Source organism: Lathyrus oleraceus, chromosome 6 (genome assembly GCF_024323335.1).
Source record: "Lathyrus oleraceus cultivar Zhongwan6 chromosome 6, CAAS_Psat_ZW6_1.0, whole genome shotgun sequence".
Taxonomy (NCBI): domain Eukaryota; kingdom Viridiplantae; phylum Streptophyta; class Magnoliopsida; order Fabales; family Fabaceae; genus Lathyrus; species Lathyrus oleraceus.
This window is the reverse complement of record NC_066584.1, coordinates 144,176,721-144,199,801: the sequence shown is the minus strand read 5'-3', so window position 1 is coordinate 144,199,801 and position 23,081 is coordinate 144,176,721.

Sequence of the window (23,081 nt, the reverse complement as noted above, 5' to 3'; positions counted from 1 at the left end):
AAAATTAGGGTTTTAGTCAAAATGACCTATAATGTTTTGGAATGGATGATGACCTTCCAAGCTTCAAATCAATTTTTGATGAACATGAAAGTTGTTAATATGGTTCTTAAGAACATTTATTCTCTTGGGGTAATCTCCATTTGACAAACACATAAAAAGTTAGGTCTCAGTGTATTTCAAAATAGTCAGATGAATTGACTGATCAACTTCTCAAGTCCAAACCTCATATCTTGATGAATTGATTATTGAGGACACTCAAATAAGTTCAAATATGAATGAAATGATGAATTAAGGAACTTCCCTTTATTGTATTTGACCATGGGTTGAGGTTGCTTCATGAGCAAGGCACAATTGATGAACAAATGAATTAGGGTTTCCTTGGGAAACAAGCCTCAAGCCCCTTGATTTTCTTTGATCAAAATGATGAATTGAGATACTTGGAAGGCATATTTGATGGGTTAGAGGTTTTGGAACCATTTCCATGCTTGCTTTCATCTCCTCTTGGCCATATCAATGCACATAGGATCTCCTAGAAGCTTTTAGACCTTGTGACTGCTCAAGCTACAAATAAGAGATGTTAGTGAAATATTTTTGTGCTTTTGGTTAGTAAATGAAATGAGAAAAGCAATAATATACAATTCAAGCATGCTTGGAGACCTCAAACCAACTCATAAGAGATCCCAACCAAAGGTAAGGAGCCAAGATACTTATGATCGTTGAGGCAATGTAAATGCAATGTTATGATGTCATGGGGGATCTTAGGGTCAAAATTGGGGTCTTACAGATGCCCCTATTTAAGGTCATTCTAGCCGGAGAAGTGAAGGTTAAAATCTTCGTCTCGACGAGGTAGAATGGGCTTAAATAATAACAAAGAGACGAATTTTGGTCCCTAAGAGACCTCATGATGCAAATATATGAATGAAAAAGATAATACTCTGTGGAAATGTGTGTCCACAAAGAGAAAAGAAATCAGGAGAAACTGAAAATCCATATGAGTAATGTACTCAATGGGACAGAGACTCTGGGGACTCTAGTGGGGATATGAGAGAGAATAAAATGCGTGAGCAGGTCACGACTTAAGACTTGCTGAGAGACGCGAGGGGAATTCCATGAAAATAAATCAATGGAAAGACTCAAGCTGACTCAGGGATGCATGTATTGGGGAATGTGCCAATACAGCAAAAACTATCCATAAAGGATACTTCGGATGGAAATCCGGACTCAGATGGGGAAAACCACTAAGGGAGTTACCGGGAAATGTCCAAACAGGACTTATCTGAGGAAACAACAAGATGAGGTATTACCGGTTACTGGGTAATAAGCTCAAGGAGACATGTGGTCAAAACACCGGTATAAGGGTGAAAGAACAACACGCTCGGGGATAATGAACATCTAATACCGGTATGAGGGTGAGAGATATCAAACATCCAAAATCATCTGAGGAAGACCTAAAAAGGTATATTTCGACTCAGGAGATCTGACTCTACAGGGGACAAAAAAAAACTCATAATAGGGAGTAGAAAGGAGGGAACACCAGGGATACCAGTTACTGGGCATATAATAGGTGACCGACCATGGCGTGAATTGGGGAATATTTCCAAGACACTCATATTCCGAACAGGAGAGCTGAAAAGCAAACTCAATTACAGGATGGGCATTCGACTCCGCAAAGGGGATACGAATCTTACTCGACTGGGGAAGAACAAAAGACTTCGACCAAAGAGCGCATGAGATATATTATCTATTACCGTCAGAACATAAATAACATACTCGCATGTAAGATTACCACAATCGGTTACTGGGTTAATAAAGGATAAATCGACCGAAAGGAAAGAACATCAGGATACCGAAGATATAAAATGATGACCAATCCGTAAGAGAAAAAAATCATTACCAACCAAGGGTAAAATGAAAGATGACCCGCTGAGGATACATTGACAGAGGCAATGATCCGGGATATATATCTCCAGCTACAGGGAGATATACTCACAGAAGTGAGGGAATATCGATACCGAAAATCAGATAAAGATAACCGTCAAAGAGGGGATTACATTTACTGGATATTGGGTAGAAAACCACGGAAGAGTAACTGTCGTCGGTTAGGATGAACAAAAATAAGGTTAACTCTGCAAGGGGATAAAGTGGGGTTTACACCTACCAGTATAAGGGTAGAAAACCACAGAAATAGGACTTACAACTACCGGTTACTGGGTAGAAGGCCAAAGACTCCGCCCGGGAAAAGATGGACAATTACTGGTTACTGAGCAATCATTCGTCTAAACCACGGGGAAGTGCAGGGAAAATCACGAGGAGTCAATCTAGGAACAAACTAGAGTGACACAATGAAACAAAACTCAACCCCATGAGGATATAACTCAGGGGGAACTCCATCCCAATATATGTGTTAGGAGGAGACAGAAACAACAATCATCCACGAGGGCATAACTCAGTGGAGAATCAGACACATGTGGGGAGATCAGACGCTTTCTGCCTAAAGGGCTGACTCTACGTGGGGAGATCAGACACAAATATCTGCTTGGAGAAATATGTATCACCAAATAGCAGGAGACAACGAACAAAGATATATGGAAAAAAATGTAACATGAATATCTGGATGTCAAGCTTATGCATGTATGTGCGTGATTTATGTATGATGAATGCTGACAAACAGACATATCTAACACAAACAGAGTCTTGTAGAACAAAGTCTTGTCAGGATGCAGTTACTTGCCAAATCCCTAATTTTTTCCTAGATTGCCCAAGAGTGAGGTGCTCAATCTAGCGGGATATTTATTTTTATGTCTCTAACTTTTGCCTGGATCGCCTTTTCAGGTTTTCAATCCACCGAGACGCTTATTTTTGCCTAAGCCGCCCTTTCGGGTTTTCAACTTAGCGAGCTATTCTATTTTTATTTTAGGCGAAGTATTTCTTGACTGCATCTGAATTCACAGGACGAGTGAAATCCTCCCCGTCCATAGTTGTAAGTATTAAAGCACTGCCTGAAAAGGCTCTCTTGACAACATATGTACCTTCGTAGTTTGGAGTCCACTTGCCCCTGGAATCGGGCGCGAAAGACAAAACTTTCTTGAGCACGAGGTCACCTTCTCGGAACACACGAGGCTTGACTTTCTTATCAAAGGCTTTCTTCATCCTTTGCTGATATAACTGACCATGGCACATGGCGGTCAATCTCTTCTCTTCTATCAAATTCAGTTGGTCATAATGACTCTGAACCCATTCAGCATCAGTCAACTTGGCTTCCATCAAGACTCTCATTGACGGGACCTCCACCTCTACTGGGAGCACAACCTCCATGCTGTAAACAAGAGAGAAAGGGGTTGCCCCTGTTGAAGTGCAGACAGATGTACGATACCCATACAAAGCAAATGGCAACATCTCATGCCAATATTTGTACGTAACAACCATATTCTGGAGAATCTTCTTGATATTCTTATTAGCAGCTTCAACAGCCCCATTCATCTTGGGTCTATAAGGAGAAGAATAATGATGTGCAATCTTGAACTCGCTACACAACTCTTTCATCATCTTGTTGTTCAAGTTAGATCCATTATCAGTAATGATCTTATCTGGCACACCATAACGGCATATGAGTTGATTCTTGGTAAACTTCACAACCACCTGCCTGGTCACGTTTGCATATGACGCCGTTTTAACCCACTTGGTGAAGTAATCAATTGCTACGAGAATAAATCTGTAACCGTTGGGCGCTTTCGGCTCTATCATGCCAATCATGTCAATTCCCCACATGGAGAAAGGCCATGGTGATGAAATTACATTCAGAAGTGTTGGGGGAATTTGAATCTTATCCGCATAAATCGGACACTTATGGCATTTCTTCACATATTTACATCAGTCAGACTCCATTGCCAGCCAATAGTAGTCTGCTCTCAACATCTTTCTATCCATGGCATGTCCATTGGAATGAGTACCAAAGGAACCCTCATGGACCTCAGTCATTAATAGGTCTGCTTCGTGTCTATCCAGGCATCTGAGCAGAACCATGTCAAAGTTCCTTTTGTAAAGCACATCGCCATTGAGGTAGAAACTGCCTGATAATCTCCTCAAAGTCTTTCTATCTTTCACAGATTCCCCAGGCGGGTAAATATGACTCTGAAGAAAGCACTTGATATCGTAATACCATGGCTTATCGTCTTGCACCTCCTCTACTGCAAATACATGAGCTGGTCTGTCCAAGCGCATCACAGTGATATTGGGAACCTCATTCCAGAGTCTCACCACAATCATTGAAGCAAGTGTAGCAAGAGCATCTGCCATCCGATTCTCATCTCGAGGGATATGATGGAAGTCAACCTCAGTAAAGAATGTTGAAATCCTCCTCGCATAATCTCTATATGGGATGAGGCCAGGCTGATTCGTCTCCCATTCACCCTTAATGTGATTAACAACAAGGGTCGAATCACCATAAACATCAAGATGCTTGATCCTAAGATCAATACACTCTTCCAATCCCAAGATACAGGCCTCATACTCAGCCATATTATTCGGGCATTTGAAAGTTAGCCTTGTTGTAAAAGGAAAATGTGTGCCCTGAGGAGTAATAATCACTGCCCCAATAGCATTTCCATATTGATTTACAACGCCATCAAACACCATGCTCCATCGGGAACTTGGCTCTGGTCCTTCATCGAGCGTAGACTCATCGCAATATTTCATTTTCAAATACAGAATCTCCTCATCTGGGAAGTCATACTGAACTGACTGATAATCCTCAATTGGTTGATGTGCCAAGTGGTCAGCCAAGATACTACCTTTTATAGCCTTCTGAGCTCGATACTTAATATCATACTCAGATAACAACATTTGCAAACGGGAGATCCTCCCAGTTAAAGCAGGCTTCTCAAAGATATACTTGATGGGATCCATTTTGGATATCAACCAAGTCGTATGATTCAACATATACTGGCGTACGCGTTTAGCAGCCCAAGCCAAAGCACAACATGTTTTCTCAAGCATTGAGTATCGAGACTCACACTCGGTGAACTTCTTACTCAGGTAGTAGATATCATATTCTTTCTATCCTGTTTCATCTTGCTGACCAAGGACACAACCCATTGAGTCTTCCAGAACTGTCAGATACATAATCAAGGGTCTCCCTTCCACAGGTGGAGACAGAATCGGAGGCTCGGACAAATACTCTTTGATACTGTCAAAGGCTTTTTAGCAATCCTCGGTCCAATCATGAGACTGATATTTCCGAAGGAGCTTGAATATCGGCGCACATGTGGCAATCATGTGGGATATGAATCTGGAAATATAATTCAAGCCGCCAAGAAAACCTCGGACTTGCTTCTCAGTTTTGGGCGCAGACATCTCTTGTATTGGTTTGACCTTTGCAGGATCAACCTCAATACCTCTCTCGCTGATAATAAAGCCCCATAACTTGCCGGAACAGACTCCAAATGCACACTTGTTAGGATTCAAACGAAGTTTATACTTTCTCTAACGCTGAAAAAGCTTCAACAAGTGCTCTACATGTTCAACTTCCGTCCTTGACTTTGCAATCGTATCATCAACATATACCTCAATCTCCTTGTGCATCATATCATGAAACAAGGTAGTCATAGCTCGTTGATACGTGGCTCCGGTGTTCTTCAAACCGAAGGGCATCACTCGATAACAGAATGTTCCCCAAGGTGTGATGAATGTTGTCTTCTCCATATCCTCGGGTGCCATTTTGATCTGATTATATCCGGAAAATCCATCCATAAACGAGAAGACATTGAATTTAGCTGTATTATCTACCAACATATCAATATGTGGTAGAGGGAAATCATCTTTTGGACTAGCTTTATTCAAGTCTCTATAATCCACACAGATCTGGACTTTTCCATCTTTCTTAGGCACGAGCATAATATTGGCCACCCATTGAGGATATGTAGAAGTCACCAGAAACCCTGCATCAATTTGCTTATGAACTTCCTCTTTGATCTTCACTGCCATATCGGGATGAGTTCTTCTGAGCTTCTACTTCACAGGCACGCACTCAGGCTTCAAAGGCAGGAAATGTGGCACGATATCAGTATCCAGACCAGGCATGTCTTTATATGACCAGGCAAAGACATCGACATATTCTCATAGCAACTCAATCAACCCCTTCTTGACAGACTCTTCCAGGAGTTTCCCTATCTTCACTTCTCGCACACAATCTTCAGACCCCAACTTGACTGTTTCCAGATTCTTAAGATGCGGCTGAATGATCTTCTCTTCGTGCTCAAGTAGACGGGTAATCTCGTCAGGAATATCTTCAACATCATTTTCTTCCGCCTCAAATACAGGGAACTGAAAGTTGGGAGATGGTGTTGGATCATTATGTTCAATGGGTTTGATCAACCTACATAATGATTTGGGATATAAAGAGATTTTAGAATTCAAACAAGGCAAATCATTATGCAGATGAAAATATTGATTTTATTCTATTTTTTAGGGTTTTATGTGATCACCAATTTCATGCAAAAGAGAAAAGGGAAAATAATTGGAAAAACAAACATTTAACATGAATTTATTAAATGAAAATATCATTGTATTTATGAGCCAACAATGTCATCACTCCTCCTTTTGGCATGGGAGAAGGGTTTTTAAACACAATGAACATTACTTTGAATTATGGATAACTGTTGGAACATCAACAATGACCCAGTTATTGCAGACACCTCAGGGATGACAAAGTTGCCAAAATCTTCCTCTGCATCCTCTTCCACAATAGCGGCAGCTTCCTCGTTTTGACCAGTGTGGATGAATCCACCACTCTTAAACAACCCATGCTTGTTGAAAATGCTAGAAGAATACCCTATGCCATCCCGAGATTTGTTGTCCTCCAGCTTGATCATTTGTCCCAATCCAGTAGTTGTACCATGCTCAATGGCCAACTTAGCATCTTTATAGGACGCAAATGAAGAAGTTCCTTTTTTAGTAGGCTCCGCAATAGATAAAGCTTGGAACGGAGTTCCAACTTCATCTTCAGCATCTATGTAAGAAAAGGAAGACAAATGGCTAACCAGGAGAGCCTTTTCTCCCCCTACCACCACCAACTTCTTGTTTTTGACAAACTTCAATTTCTGGTGTAGGGTGGATGTCACGGCGCCTGCCTCGTGAATCCATGGTCTGCCCAACAGACAGCTATATGATGGGTGAATATCCATGACCTGGAAGGTGATATGGAAATCACTTGGTCCAATTTTGACTGGGAGCCCGACCTCTCCAATCACAGTTTTACGGGACCCATCAAAAGCTTTAACCACTACTCCACTCTGCCTCATGGGAGGCCCTTGATATGACAATCTAGCAAGAGTGATCTTCGGCAACACATTCAGTGATGATCCAGTGTCCACCAGCACATTGGACATGGCATCATCTTTATAGCTCATAGAGATGTGTAGTGCCAAATTGTGGTCTCTTCCCTCCTCAGGGAGATCGGCATCATAAAAAATCAAATTGTTACAAGCGGGGATGTTTGCAACAATACTGTCAAATTGTTCTATTGTGACGTCATGATCCACATACACCACATCCAACACCTTCTGCAGAGCTTCTCGGTGTGGTTCTGAATTCATCAACAAAGATAATACAGAGATCTTTGATGGCGTCTATAGAAGGTGATCTACAACGTTGTACTCACTCCTTTTGATGAGCCTCAGCATCTCATCATAGTCTTCTTTCGTATTACCATTCTGGCCAGCAGAGATAGGAGTTTTTACAACAGAGGCAGGTTTAACGGCAACAAGTGCCAGATTCAGAGCATTCACAGCAGTCCCAACCGGGCGTTCAACATATTCAGCAACATCTTCCCTTCTAACATCAGCTTGGGGTTTCGGCGGAGCCGAAAAAACACGACTGCTACGGGTCAGGCCGCTGACGTCGGCAATATTAACAACAGAGGTAGAGGGCAGGGGCACCTCTTTCCCATCCTCCAATGCCACAACATTGTAGCGATAGGGAACCGTCTTATTAGAAGAGTATGGCACAGGGCCAACTGGTTTAATAATCAAAGAGGGAGAAGCCTTTTGCTTGCTACCTTCATACTTGATGACAACAAGCTCGGGGATCCGAAATACGGGGGATATTACATTGACTTCATCATCATCCTCATCAACATTTCAATTCTAAAGTATCTCAATGACTCCTTCATCCAGCATTTCTTGAATGTCTTTGCGGACATGGCGACATCCTCCTTGGTTGACAGTGCAAACTCGGCATTTGTCGTGGTCATGCTCGTAATGATTGTACTCACGCAACAGTCTGTGCATCTCGACCAGAGATTGTCGAATATGGCTGACATATTTGACTTTGTATTTACCAGAGCAGCCCTGGACCATGTTGACGGAGGATTTCCCTTGCTCGGGCAATGGATTCTTCTTTACATTAGGACCTACGTCCTTGAAACACAGAATACCATATCTCACAAGGTCTTGAACCTTGGTCTTCAGTGGGTAACAGTTTTCCACGTCATGTCTGGGAGCACCGGAATGATAAACACAGTGTAGCTCAGGCTTATACCACCACTGAGGGTTGGTAGGTATAGCCGGTGGGTCTCGTGGAGTAATCAATTTCCTCTCTTTTCAAAGAGGGATATAATTCGGCATAGGTCATGGGAATAGGATCAAAGGTGACCCTCTTCCTCTCATAGCTTGTGCTAGCTTGATTGTTGTTTCGAGGCTGGTAGGCCTGCTGTTGAGGACAATGTTGTTGTTGTTGATATTGCGATTGTTGTTGTTGCTGATTATTATTCTGATGCTGATATTGCTGATTCTCTCTGAAAACAGGTGCTATGTGAGCCACGTGATGCTGGTTACCGGCAGGACGCACGGTCTTCCTCCTCACCGAGGGTCTTCTTGGTTTAATATGGGAGGTCACAGCATGTGCCTCGCCATCTTTCTTCTTTCCAAACATCCCATACCGTTTGGCAGAAGAGCCTTCTTCTCTGGTCAGACGCCTTTCCCTGACTCCTTCTTCCAGACGCATCCCCATGTTCACCATGTCGGTGAAGTCAAAAGGAGTGTTGGCAATCATCCGCTCATAGTAAAATGAGCTCAAGGTCTTGAGAAAGATCCTGGTTATTTCTTTCTCCTCCAACGGGGGCACAATCTGTGATGCTAACTCTCGCCACCTCTGGGCATACTCTTTGAAAGTTTCCTTATCCTTCTGGGACATGGCTTTCAATTGATCCCTATCGGGAGCCATATCCACATTATATTTGTATTGCTTGACGAAGGCCTCGCCAAGGTCATTGAAGGATCGGATGTTCGCGCTGTCCAAGCCCATATACCATCTTAGGGCAGCACCGGACAAATTGTCCTGGAAGTAGTGAATGAGAAGTTGATCATTGTCGGTTTGAGTCAACATCTTCCTAGCATACATAACCAGGTGGCTGAGAGGGATAGTATTTCCCTTGTACTTTTCAAAGTCGGGCACTTTGAATTTTACAAAGATTTTGACGTTTGGGACCAAGCAGAGTTCAGCAGCAGACTTGCCGAAGAGGTCCTTTCCTCGGAGAGTTTTCAATTCCTTGTGGAGCTCAAGAAATTGATCATTCATAGCATCCATCTTTTCATAGACATCTGGGCCCTCAGACGGCTTAGAATGATAGTTGGTGTCATCTACTCTGGGCATAGTATGCACGAAAGGAGGTGGAACGACAAGGATCGGGCTAGATGCCGGCAGAGAAGCAAAGGTGGGTGCAGGATCCTCAGGAATGAAGTTGGGAGGCATACCCCAAGGAAACCCGGCTGACATAGCTATTGGTGCAAAGTGGGTGCTGGCCGCAGGCACGGTTGAAGAGGCAATCTCTGAGGTGACTGTCCTCTGGGGAGGAGTTGAAGGCGTCAGAGATGACTGGTTCTGGGCAGCCATGAATGACTCCATTAGGGCAATCAATCTGGCTACTTCCTCCTTGAGTTCACGGTTTTCTTGCTCCAAATGATCCATTAGTCTTGATGCGTTGGCTCGGGTGTAGTACCGGCGAGTCAGCTTGTCTTCAAAATAAATGAAGAACACAGAGTTAGACCATAGAACAAGAAGCCTGGAGCAAAACCTGCTTATGCACATGATGCATGCAATGCATATGATTTAATTTTTATATCAGGGGAACTTTAGAGTCCTATTTGCAAACATTGGAAATATTAAACATTTATCACATATGGAAATATAACATCAATAATATTTGGAAATATTTTTACACCAAAGAAGTACAGTTTTGGTAACCAAATACAATACAAGAGAGAAGGAAAATGAACATCCTATGGAACCCTAGAAACAATCGTCTAAAGCTCTAGAGACTGGAAGATAAGCTGCATGAAGCCTCTTCACTTCCCTCTCGTAGGATGCCTCCATATCTGCCTTCTCTTTGGCGAGTCGATCATACTTCCTTTTCCAAAACTTGGAAGACTGAGGAAGTAGAGAAGTCAATGCAGCATCAGGCTCATCAATAACCTGGTGCTCAAGGAACTCTATCAAAGCATCCTTCTCCTTAATCTGCTGAAGCAACTCCTCTCGTTCAGGGATCTAAGCACGTGAACGGTCTTCGTCTCTCAACTCCTCTACTCCTTGGTCAGAGAGGGTTGAAGGCCCAACCACAACCAAAGGTGTAGGTCTTGGATACTCATAAGGCATGAGGTACTCAGAAGCTCTCTTCCTAACCCAAGAGGTATAAGGTTCCATGGCGATATAGTTCTTTGGACCAAGCTCTCTCCTTCCCTTCCTATGGATCTTGCGCCAAGAACGGACCATCCTGCCCTTCAAGCCTTGGGGATATTTACCCTCCTAAAAGAACACACCTTCTAACATAATGTTATTAGGTTTATCCTTTAGGGGGAACCCAAGCTGACGACGTGCTAAAATAGGGTTGTAGTTAATCCCACCACATGTACCAAGAAGAGGCACATTGGAGAATTCACCACAAGAGTCGATAATCTACACACCATCATATACACGATTGTACCAAAAGATATCATCATTAGTGAGAGACATAAGTCTCGTGGACCACCGTAGACATCCTTTGTTCTCCTTGAAGGCGACCGTCTATGGCAAGTGCGAAATAAACCACTTGTACAACAGAGGCAAACAACACATAATGGTACCACCACCCTTTGCATTCCTCATATGCAAAGAAAAGTATGTGTCACCCAACAGAGTCCGAACGGGATTAAGAGTAGAGAAAATCCTAATAGCGTTCACATCCACAAACTTGTTGATGTTGGGGAATAACACTAGCCCATAGATGAGAAGTACAAATATGGCCTCAAAGGCGTTCTCACTCATGGCCTTCCCATACATAGTAGCTTGAGGAATGAGGAACTTAGAAGAGAGACCTTGAATTCCACCTTTGGTAGTCATATGAGCATCAACCAGAGATTCATCTATATGCAACATATCAGCTATCTCTTGAGAAGTAGGAACACTCTCTAAGCCACTGAACGACAACTGGTCTAGAATAGGTATTCCTACAAGGTAGGCATACTCCTCAAGCGTGGGCAAAAGCTGAAAATCTGGAATTGTGAAGCAACAGTACAATGGATCATAAAACTGCACCAATACACTCATCAATCCTTCGTCCACTTGAGTAGTCAGAACAGATAGAAGCTTTCCATAACGAGTCTTGAAACCCAAGGGATCTAATACATAGGATGTCAAATTCCTTAGCTCTTTCAAGTCGGGTTGTCTGAAAATGTACTTCTTCGTATTCCTTCTTTGTCTTTCCATGTCTGGAAATTTGCAAATAGACCTCTTAAGTTCCTCAAAAATTTTCTCATTGTTGATGATATGGATGCAAATGGGTGCATGAATGCATGAATGCAATAATCACACTCAAGGATCAAGCAAAGCACACAAAATAAAGTTCATGGGATGGATCATGTCATCCTTAATATCAATCATTCATTTTGGTGGATTATGGTTTACACCTGATCAACACCCAAGTTCCATTGATATTAAGGATACAAGAACGGATCAACCATGAATTAAGGGTTTGTTGCAAGTCACGAGCATGGAGTCTCGGTTAAGAACCACCCAAAGGGAGTGTACTAGGGTTTAAACCTGCCAAACATGTTCTACAAGAGGTTCCCATAGTCATCATCCCATCTTTTGGATATTATCGGTGAAATGACTACTCGTATTCCAAAAATATTCTCAAGAGGGACTCTTATGAGTGTAGTATCATGTAACAGTCGTATCAAATCTTACACTTGAACGAATTTCACACTACATCCTAAAAATAGGCCAGGATGGGTTTGGTAAACTAAGGTCCTTGGCTTCTAAGGTCTATATTGGAAAGAGTAATGTCTAACCACAACTACTTGTGTGACATTATTGATTCCAACATGACCTCCACCAAGTGAATGGGCTTGCAAGTCAACTTGCTAAGGAATAACTCCACACAAGTCAACGAGACTATGCCATTCTCCTATCCTAAGTGCACTCGAGTTCGGGTGTAGAACTCATCTCACAAAGATCACCAAGCATACAAGGAATTAATATTCAGGCAATTCAATCATTACATACAATACAGTAATCCCAAATTGCATAAAAAATATGTCACAAAAAGAATATACAATACAATACAACAAAATATGAAAAGTAGGCAAAACCCACTAGGCAAATGTCCCCAGCAGAGTCGCCACTTTTCTGTAGCGGGGTATTCGTTACCATTAGAGATATTGACTAAATCCAAGGTAAACCATACCGTCGAGTCGCCACCGCACTTCTATTTATCCAAAGGAATGGTTAGAAAGCGAACAAAAACCTAAAAGTTTTATCGAATCAAAAACTAGTAAAAATGTCAGAGATCAGGGTAAGGGGGTTGGTTATGCAATGGGAAGGTTTTAAGCACCCAAAACATCCTAGGTACTCCTAGGGAGCCCTTTTCACACTTGTTGTAAGGTTGGTATTTTGTGAAAATTTGTTTGTGCAAACATGATTGAAGATATGAGAAGAGAATATACAAGTTATTTACAATTTGTGTTTGGATGGATAAACCCATTGCCTACGTACCATCTTAAAAAAAGATTAGGAGCAAAACCTCGTAGTTCGGGGTAAAAATCTCAAAACAAGTTGGTGAATTGATTGGGTCCAAAATCCTTAAGGTCTTTTGTTATCCAAGGGAGAAAACCCAACCTAAAACCACAAATCCACCATGCGAGGATAGCTTCAACATGCTAGTGAGGGGTTAACCCTATAATAAGCATGGAAGACTCATTGTCCATCACTAAGGATATAAGTGAGTATTACTTCTACCTCAAGGATAACTCAAAGCTAATAGCTAAAGGTTATGAAAAAGTTTTTGATTAAGAAAGTGGCCATTGAAACCACAAAAGTATTTGAATGAGTTATATTTACCAATGAAACGTATTTACAAAATATGGCCAAAATTGACTTAAAGATTTAATTCAGAATGAGTGTTATGAAAAGAATGTTTGAAAATCAAAAGCATAAGGCTTAGGTTTCTAATGCTTGAAAAGAAGTGTTAAATGTTTGCACAAAAGTTTTGAATTGGGTTAGAGTGGAGGGAAGAAGAAGAATGGCTAAAGTCCTAATCATACAAGAGACGAGGGATAAGAAACAAGACCATAAATGGAGTTCCTCTCTTGAGATCATATTGATGATCCAAGTAGCTCCCATCCTTTGGAATATGCAAGCAAAATAGGTGTAAGCTCAAGCAATCAACATAATTAACAAGCTCTTAGAAGATCCCCAATGGCTCTTGTATCTTTCACTTTGGATGAACATGGCAATGGTTCTTCAATTTGGCTCAAATAGGATTCCCTAACACAAAAGCACACACATCAAAAGGTTCCATGAAGTAAATCAAGAATGAACAAGTGTGAGTTTAGAGATTTGGTCTTTCTAATCCATCTTTAACATTAAGGTCCTTTTACTCCAACTTTGCATAGGGAATATCCTAGAAACTAAGTCCATTTGTCCATTTTTTGCATTTGGTCTACAACAATCAAAACAAAACACAAGCACAATAATATATACACAATTATGTGCTCAAGTGAGCAAAAGGCAAATTGCATTAACATAAACATGTGCTCAAGTGAGCGAAGAGCAAAACAAATGAATAATATGTACAAGAATAGTAAATTGCATAAATGTAAAGAGCAAAAATTAAATGTTAATGGTTAATGGTTAGTGTTAGAGTTAGTGTGCCCTAAGGCAATTTAGCGCTATGTTAAGCAATCGTAATTGGACTTATGTAGAAGTCACAACTATCTGAGGCCGGTCAATAATAATGTAGGCAACAACACAAGTTAGAGGTCTTGATTAGTGAATCAAACTCTAACAACTTGCCATGCCAAAAAGAAGATGAAAAATGATCTTGTATTGATTTAGGTTCTTTGCATGATTTAGGAAGCATTCTATCCTTAATGCAAAGTCATTCATTTGATCCATGATCAAGATGAATTAGATTTGAATCAAGGAAGATTAAACCTTTATGTATCAATGCTAACCACCAATCTTTAACTCATTGATCAAAAGGGAAAAAGAAAGAAGAAGAAGAAGAAGAAGAAGAAGAAGAAGAAGAATATTAAAGTGCATTAATGAAAATGGAATGAAATAATCAACAAGTATTGACCAAAGATAGAGAAGATCAATGTCAAACAATAGTAAACAGAAGCAAAATGAAGATTAGAAGTCAAGAAACAAATAAAATATTTTTGGTATTTTTCAATATTAAAATAAAACTTGAATTAAAATAATAAAGAAATGTCAAACTTCAAACTCACTTCAAATCAACTTTGAAAAGTCCAAGTGAATTATCCCAAGTTCAACAAGGTCAAACAAAGTTTGACAAAAAATTTCAGCATTTTTAGAGGTCAGAAACTATTTTAAATCAATTAAAAATGCATAAAAATACCTAATTGAATTAAAATCTCAAATAAATCTCAAATCAATTAATAAATTGATGAGAATATTTTTCATAGATCTATCATCACTCAAAGAGGTTAGAAAAATATTTTGGTATTTTTTGAATATCAAAAACTATTTAAAATGAATTAAAAGTAAGCAGAAAAGAGAAAATTCCTAAAAAATATCAAATGATAAAATAAAAAAATATTAAAAATCATTTTTAGAAACTAGAAATTAAAAGGAGAAGAATGAAATTCGTCCCATAATTTTTGGACCAATAATGAGAGAGATATGGATTTTTAAAGAGAAATGGAATTAAAAGAAATAAAAGAGTTAAAATCAGAAAATAGGAAAATAAGGAAATGCGTGGGCCGTCTGATGATGATTCATTAATTGACGTGGATCATCACACGACTAAGAAGCGCGCGTTCACCATATGCGTGAGTCAAATGCAACACACCAAGCCTAATAAAAAGTCATAACAATGGACATGTGAGATTGAATCTGGAAATAGAGATGGACGATCCAGATCAAATCTGGGAACCAGACGGTGGCCAGTGCCACCGTCTTCTCCGGCCAAGCTCCGACCATGTCAAAAATTGCAGAGATTAAAATGGTAACCAAAAGGCACGATCCAGGCATCAATCAAGAGCTAGGGTGATGTACATCACCCCTGTACCACTCAAATCCAATCTAGATCTCTATGTTGAGAGAAATCAGAAGTGGAAGATCTGTGGTGTTCATATGAACTTCATGATTTTTGAAAATTGAAAGCATAGCAATGTTGCCTCTATGCAGAGGACTTCAGATCACACAATAAGAATGATAAACAAACACTATACAAGTTGATTTGAAGAAAATAACAGTTGATGTAAACCTCTGATTTGCAGTGCTTTGAGTCACAATTCTTGGATGCTATTGCTTACAGTCCACACTATAGATCAAGGAGAAGAAGGTTTAGGAACTTTAAGATCTGAAAATTGATCAATGAAATCAAAGTTCAGATCTGAAAATTTTGAAGAAAAGTGAGCTAGTTCCTTTAGTGATGGCTGAGGTTTCAATTTAGCAGCAATTGGGGCGCCTTAAGGTTGAAGAATTATGAAGTTATGGCATTGTATTTATAGGCAAGGCAATGTTGAATGCATGATTTCAAATTTGCATGAATGGAAAGGGCCTCCATGCATGGGCCTATACAGGCGCATGGAGGGCCCAATTCCAACTGGAATTGAAAGCTGATGCATGATGAAAGTAATTTGGACGTGGTAGTAGCTCATGCAATGCAAATTAAATGATTTTCCAAAATTGCACTATTATGTTCAAGCTTGCGAAAATGCTATGCCAAAAATGGAAACACCACCTTATGAGTAATGGTTGGAAAGATTATTGCATAAGGATCATTTGTTATGTTGATCAAAACTCCATTTGGGCCTTGGAAAATGATGAAAAGTGGACATGAAGTGTAGGGTGCAAAACATGCATATGTGAGATTTTCAAAATTGGCCAAAGTTCAAGCCCTTCTGTTTCAGTGATGAAAGCTCCAAATGATAAAATCTTCAACATCAAAGTTGTAGATATTTTCAAGGAAATCAATTTGGACTTAAATTTGGCATCATTTGGATTTTTTATGAAGAATTTATGGGCACTTGAAGTTGGACTTTTTCACATTTCAATGCATATGGTCCAAAGTGACCTATAATGTTTTGCATTATCACATGTATTTCTTTTGAGATTTTGAAATTTTTCTCAACATAAAATTTGAAGTATACATCTTAATATTTCCAATGCATTTGATCCCATCTCAAAATCATGAAAAATGAAGGAGTTATGTCCTTGGGAAGTTTACCCAAAATTAGGGTTTCAGTCAAAATGACCTATAATATTTAAGAATGGATGATGACCTTCCAAGATGCAAATAAATTTTTGATGAACATGAAAGTTGTTAATATGGTTCTTAAGAATATTTCTTCTCTTCGGGTAATCTACATTTGACAAACACATAAAAAGTTAGGTCTCAGTGTATTTCAAAATAGTCAGATGAATTGACTGATCAACTTCTCGAGTCCAAACCTCATATCTTGATGAATTGATGATTGAGGACACTCAAATAAGTTCAAATATGAATGAAATGATGAATTAAGGAACTTACCTTGATTGTATTTGACCATGGGTTGAGGTTGCTTCATGAGCAAGGCACAGTTGATGAACATATGAATTAGGGTTTCCTTGGGAAACAAGCCTCAAGCCCCTTGATTTGCTTTGATCAAAATGATGAATTGAGATACTTGGGAGGAATATTTTATGGGTGAGAGCTTTGGGAACCATTTCCATGCTTGCTTTCATCTCCTCTTGGCCATATCAATGCACATAGGATCTCCTAGAAGCTTTTAGACCTTGTGACTGCTCAAGCTACAAACAAGAGATGTTAGTGACATATTTTTGTGCTTTTGGTTAGTAAATGAAATGAGAAAAACAATAATATACAATTCAAGCATGCTTGGTGACCTCAAACCAACTCACAAGAGATCCCAACCAAAGGTAAGAAGCCAAAATACTTATGATCCTTGAGGCAATGTAAATGCAATGTTATGATGTCATGAGGGATCTTAGGGTCAAAATTGGAGTCTTACAGGTAGAAAACCACGAGGTAAGAATATTCGTCATCGGATAAGATAAACGTATCAAGGATATACTACTTGGGGAAACGTGAAAACGAATCTGCCGGGGAAAATAAAGGAAGTAGATTACTTTTACCGGGTATAGGGCAAAAGAAATATACTAAAAAATTGAGAAGAATATTACCAGTTACTGGGTAATAGACTCTCAGGGGACCAAAATAGCCTTCTAAGTAGTAACTAGAAAGAAACGTCCAAACAAAGACTCAACCCAATGAGGATATAACTCAAGGGGAGTGGTTCCATCCAGATAATTAACTTGGGAGGAAACTAAAATAATGATCATCCATGAGGAAAATAACCCAGTAGGCAATGAGAAAAGTTAAACTCTTTCTGCTTAAGGGGGCTGACACTCTACAATTGAAGGAGGACAAACACACCAAATCTGTATGGGGAAATAATATCACCAAAATAGGGGACTAGAAGAAAAATCAATGTGATAAGATGCACAATGAAATATATGATGCTGTGTTTTATGCATGTGTATGATTGATGACTATGCTGACAAATAACACAAAGGATACAAATATCATAGATTTGAATCATCGCTGCAACACTCAACTAATCTCAACAAGATGGAAACATCAACTGGAGAAAATGCTAGGGATGAACATAAGTCATCCAGTTCTGAATAACTCAACCCTGGCTGGGGAGAGAAAAAAGATCTATTGAGGATCCAAATTGTCAACTCTGCGGGGAATTTTAGGTCAACACCATATCAAATAGGAGACAACCCTACATGGGACCAAACACTGCTTAGAATCCAAAGTTGCCAGGGACAAGGGATCTTCAATATCTGAAGATGAACTCCGCCATGGAATACAAGATATAAAACTCTGCATGGGTGATCTAAACAAATTATTGGGGATGATACCCTACAACTCAGTTGGGGATACCTGACGAACTGTTGGGGAAGAATCACTAAACCAACTCCTTAGGGAAGACCAACAAGACTTCACACTTCAAGACTTACCTGTTCTCAGACTGCTGTTGATATTCCTTGCTGAAATCGATTATTCTTAAAGTAATCATTTTTATTATTTTTAAGAAAAGCAATTATAATTTATTTCAAAATTATCATCACAAAAATTCAATTTTATTTGGCAGAAGTAAATAAGAGTAGAAACAATTGGATAAAAAGCTCAACTTTATTTAATAGAATGGTAGTTTGTAAATGACAAGACTCCCTAGATTATTACAAAAGTTAAACATGGTAATTTACATGGAAAAGGGATACATTGAATACAATGACCACTACTCTCCCTATCAACTTCAATATCCATTGTGCTCTTGGTTTCGGTTGAGAATGATGAATCAGACTCGGATGAGTTGCTCCAAACTACCTCCATGATCAGGACCAACCGAATGCAGTTACTTGCCATAATCCCTAAATTTTGTCTAGATTTCCCCAAGGTGGGGTACTCAATTTACCTGGATAAATTTTTGTTTTATATCTCTAAATTTTTCCTGGATCGCCCTTTCGGGTTTTCAATCCATCGAGACGCTCATTTTTTCCTAAGTCTCCCTTTCAGGTTTTCAACTTAGTGAGTTGTTCTTTTCTTTTTAGGCGAAGTATTTCTTGACTGCATCGACATTCACAAGACGAGTGAAATCTTCACCATCCATAGTTGTAAGAGTTAAAGCGCCGCCTAAAAAGGCTCTCTTAACCACATATGGGCCTTCATAATTAGGAGTCCATTTGCCCATAGCATCAGGTTTGAAAGATAAAATCTTCTTGAGTACGAGGTCACATTCTCGGAACACACGAGGCTTGACCTTCTGATCAAATACTTTCTTCATTCTCTGCTGATATAACTGACCATAACAGATGGAATTCAATCTCTTCTCTTCAATAAAATCCAGCTGGTCATATATGGTATGGCACCATTCAGCTTTTGTCAACTTGGCTTCTATCAAGACACGTAATGATGGGATTTCAACCTCCACATGGAGCACAACTTCTATGCCATAAACAAGAGAGAAATGGGTTGTCCATGTTGAAGTGCAGACGGATGTACGGTACCCATGCAAAGCAAATGGGAGCATCACATGCCAATCTTTGTATGTTACAACCATCTTCTGAATGATCTTCTTGATGTTCTTATTTGCAGCTTCAATAACCCCATTCATCTTGGGTCTGTAGGGAGAAGAATTATGATATGCAATCTTGAAGTCTTTATAAAGAGCTTCCATCATATTATTATTCAAGTTTGATCTATTATTAGTAATGATCTTACTTGGCACACCATAACGACATATAATCTGATTCTTGATAAATCACACAATGACTTGCTTGGTTATATTTGCATATGATGCCGCTTCAACCCACTTTGTGAAGTAATCAATAGCCACCAAAATGAAACGATGTCCGTTCAAAGCTTTGGGCTCAATCATACCAATCATATCAATTCCCAATATGGATAAGGGCCATGGAGAGGAAATGACATTCAACAGTGTCGGAGGAACATGAATCTTATCTGCATAAATTTAACACTTGTGGCATTTCTTCACAAACTTGTAACAATCAGATTCCATTGTTAGCCAATAGTAACCTGCTCTCAACATCTTCTTCACCATAGCATGTCCATTGGAATGAGTACCAAAGGAACCTTCATGGACTTCAATCATCAACATGTATGCTTCGTGTCTATCCACGCATTTGAGCAAAACCTTGTCAAAGTTTCTCTTGTAAAGCACATCACCATTCAGGTAGAAGTTGCCAGCTCATCTTCTCAAAGTCTTATCTTTCAAAGATGCCCCAGATGGGTAAATATGACTTTGGAGGAAGCATTTGATATCAAAATACCAAGGCTTTTCATCTTTGACTTCTTCAATAGTGAATACATGAGCTGGCATATCAAGACACATCACAGTCAAATTGGGAACTTCATTCCAAAATTTTACCACGATCATGGAGGCCAACGTTGCAAGAGCATCTTCCATCCGATTTTCATCTCAAGGGATATGATGAAACTCAACCTTTGTAAAGAAAGTTGAAATCCTCCTCTCATAATCTCTATATGGTATCAAACCGGGTTGATTCGTCTCCCATTCATCTTTGATCTGATTCACAACCAAAGTTGAATCTCCATAGACGTAAAGATATTTTATTATGAGATCAATGGCCTCTTCAAGCCCTATAATTCAAGCTTCATACTCAGCCATATTATTTGTACACTTGAAAGTCAACCTGGCTGTAAATGGAAAATGATTTCCTTGAGGAGTAATAATCACTGCCCCAATGCCATTACCATACGAATTAACAGCTCCATCAAATACCATGCCCCAACGGGAGCCAGGTTTTGGTCCTTCTTCAAGCAATGGTTCATCATAATCTTTCATCTTCAGGTACAAAATCTCTTTTTCAGGAAAATCATATTGCAATGATTGATAGTCTTCAATAGGTTGGTGAGCCAAATGGTCAGCGAAGACACTACCTTTGATAGCTTTTTGAGATCGATATTTGATATCATACTCAGATAAAAACATCTACCGACAAGCAATTCTCCCAGTTAAAGCAGGCTTCTAAAAAATGTACTTGATTGGATCCATTTTGGATATCAACCAAGTAGTATGATTCAACATATACTAACACAGATGCTTAGCAGCCCAAGCCAATGCGTAATATGTCTTTTCGAGCATAAAATACCGAGTCTCACAGTCGGTGAATTTCTTACTGAGGTAGTAAATTTCATATTATTTCTTTCCAGATTCATCTTGATGACCAAGAACACAACCCATGCTCTCATCAAGCACAATCAAATACATGATGAAAGGTCTTTCTTCAACAAGCGGAGATAGAATCAGAGGCTCAAGCAGATACTCTTTGATACTGTCAAAAGCTTTATGGTAATCCCCAGTCCAATCACAAGAATGATCTTTCCGAAGAAGCTTAAATATAGGTACACATGTGGCAGTCATATGCGATATGAATCTTGAGATATGATTTAAGTGGCCGAGAAAACCTCTGACTTGCTTCTCAGTTTTGGGTGCATGTGTAAGACCCCAATTTTGACCCTAAGATCCCTCATCATATGCATTAGCATTGGGATCACAACTTGGCATCCTCCTTTCCCCTCATTCATTGGGGTTGTATTGGGAGAGGTCACCAAGCACATTTGATTGTATCATACTTTGTTTATTAACCAAAATACCAAAAATGTGTCAATGTATAGTTTGTTGCTTTTGTAGGTAGTGTACATGCTCACCTATGCTCTATCAAGCTCATATCTAGGGTTTAAGACCCTCAATGCAAGAAGCTCAATCAATAATTGGTTCACATTGTCTCTAAGTATCATATATGAATCCTCATGATCTTAACATGTCACTTTGATCAAGAAATCATCAAGAGTTTGGAGTTTGTTTGCCTTGGAAACCCTAATTCATCTGGGTATCTTGTGTGACTTCTTCAACAAGTTTCTTCAACAATTGATCAAATATTTCAAGGGAAACTTCATATTACATAATATTATGCGTATATGATCCTCCATGAGTCCCAAAATTCAAGAGAGTGTCAAGCTAGCAAGTTGGTTCATGGTGGTTGACCAGAGAAAGTCAACTAGTCAAAACTGGGGTTCCTTGGACCCTATCTCCTACAATGTTTGTCATATGAAAATTATTCCAAGAGCAAAGTTACTTTAAGTGACATTCCAAACAACTTTAATGTTTAAGTTAAGAGCTAGGTTTGCTTGGAAATTCATTTTTTGTGGTGAAAGATTATAGGTCATTTTGTATGAACCCTAGTTTGGAGGTCAACTTCCCAAGACCATAACTTGCTCAATGTGTACGAAATGAAAGCCATTAAAATTTCATTATCAGATTCAAGATGTCTAATTCAACTTTTATATTTGGAGGAAGTGAAAATTCAACTTGCAAATGCATGTGCCAAGAGGAAAGATTATAGGTCATTTTGGGCCAATACCATTGAACAAGTGAATTTCCTCAACTTCTAAAATGCATAACTCCTTCATGAAAAATCAAAGTGAGGTCAAATTTGTGACCAAATTGAATATGTTTGAAAGAGCTACAACTTTGATGAAGGAACGTTTCTTATTTGAAGTCCATAGAAAAAGTTATTCAAGGTGGAAGAAGTGAACATTTGACTTGGGACTTAGAAAATTTTCAAATATGTTTGATTTCCCAAACTTCCACCTCAAAATTCATCATGATCCAAGATTCAAATGAATAGGTTTTCAACTTTAAAGTTGTTTCCCTTGATCTCACCTTTCAAAAACATCCAAGATCATCTCATTTGGATTAAAATTGAGGGACTTGTGCATGGGTGTAAGTTAAGGTATCATTTGGATAATTTTAAGTTCCACTTTTCATATACTTTTGTATAAGCTTCTAACATGATTTCAGCATGAAGTACATTAGACTTTGGATCAAATGGAATCATTTCATGGGCCTAATGCACGCCAATGCATCCATGCAAGGAAGAATTTCAAAATTTTCCAATTTTGGAAGTGTGCAAATATCATTCACACTGGCTATAAATAGGACCCTTGGTGATCAGAAATAGGACCC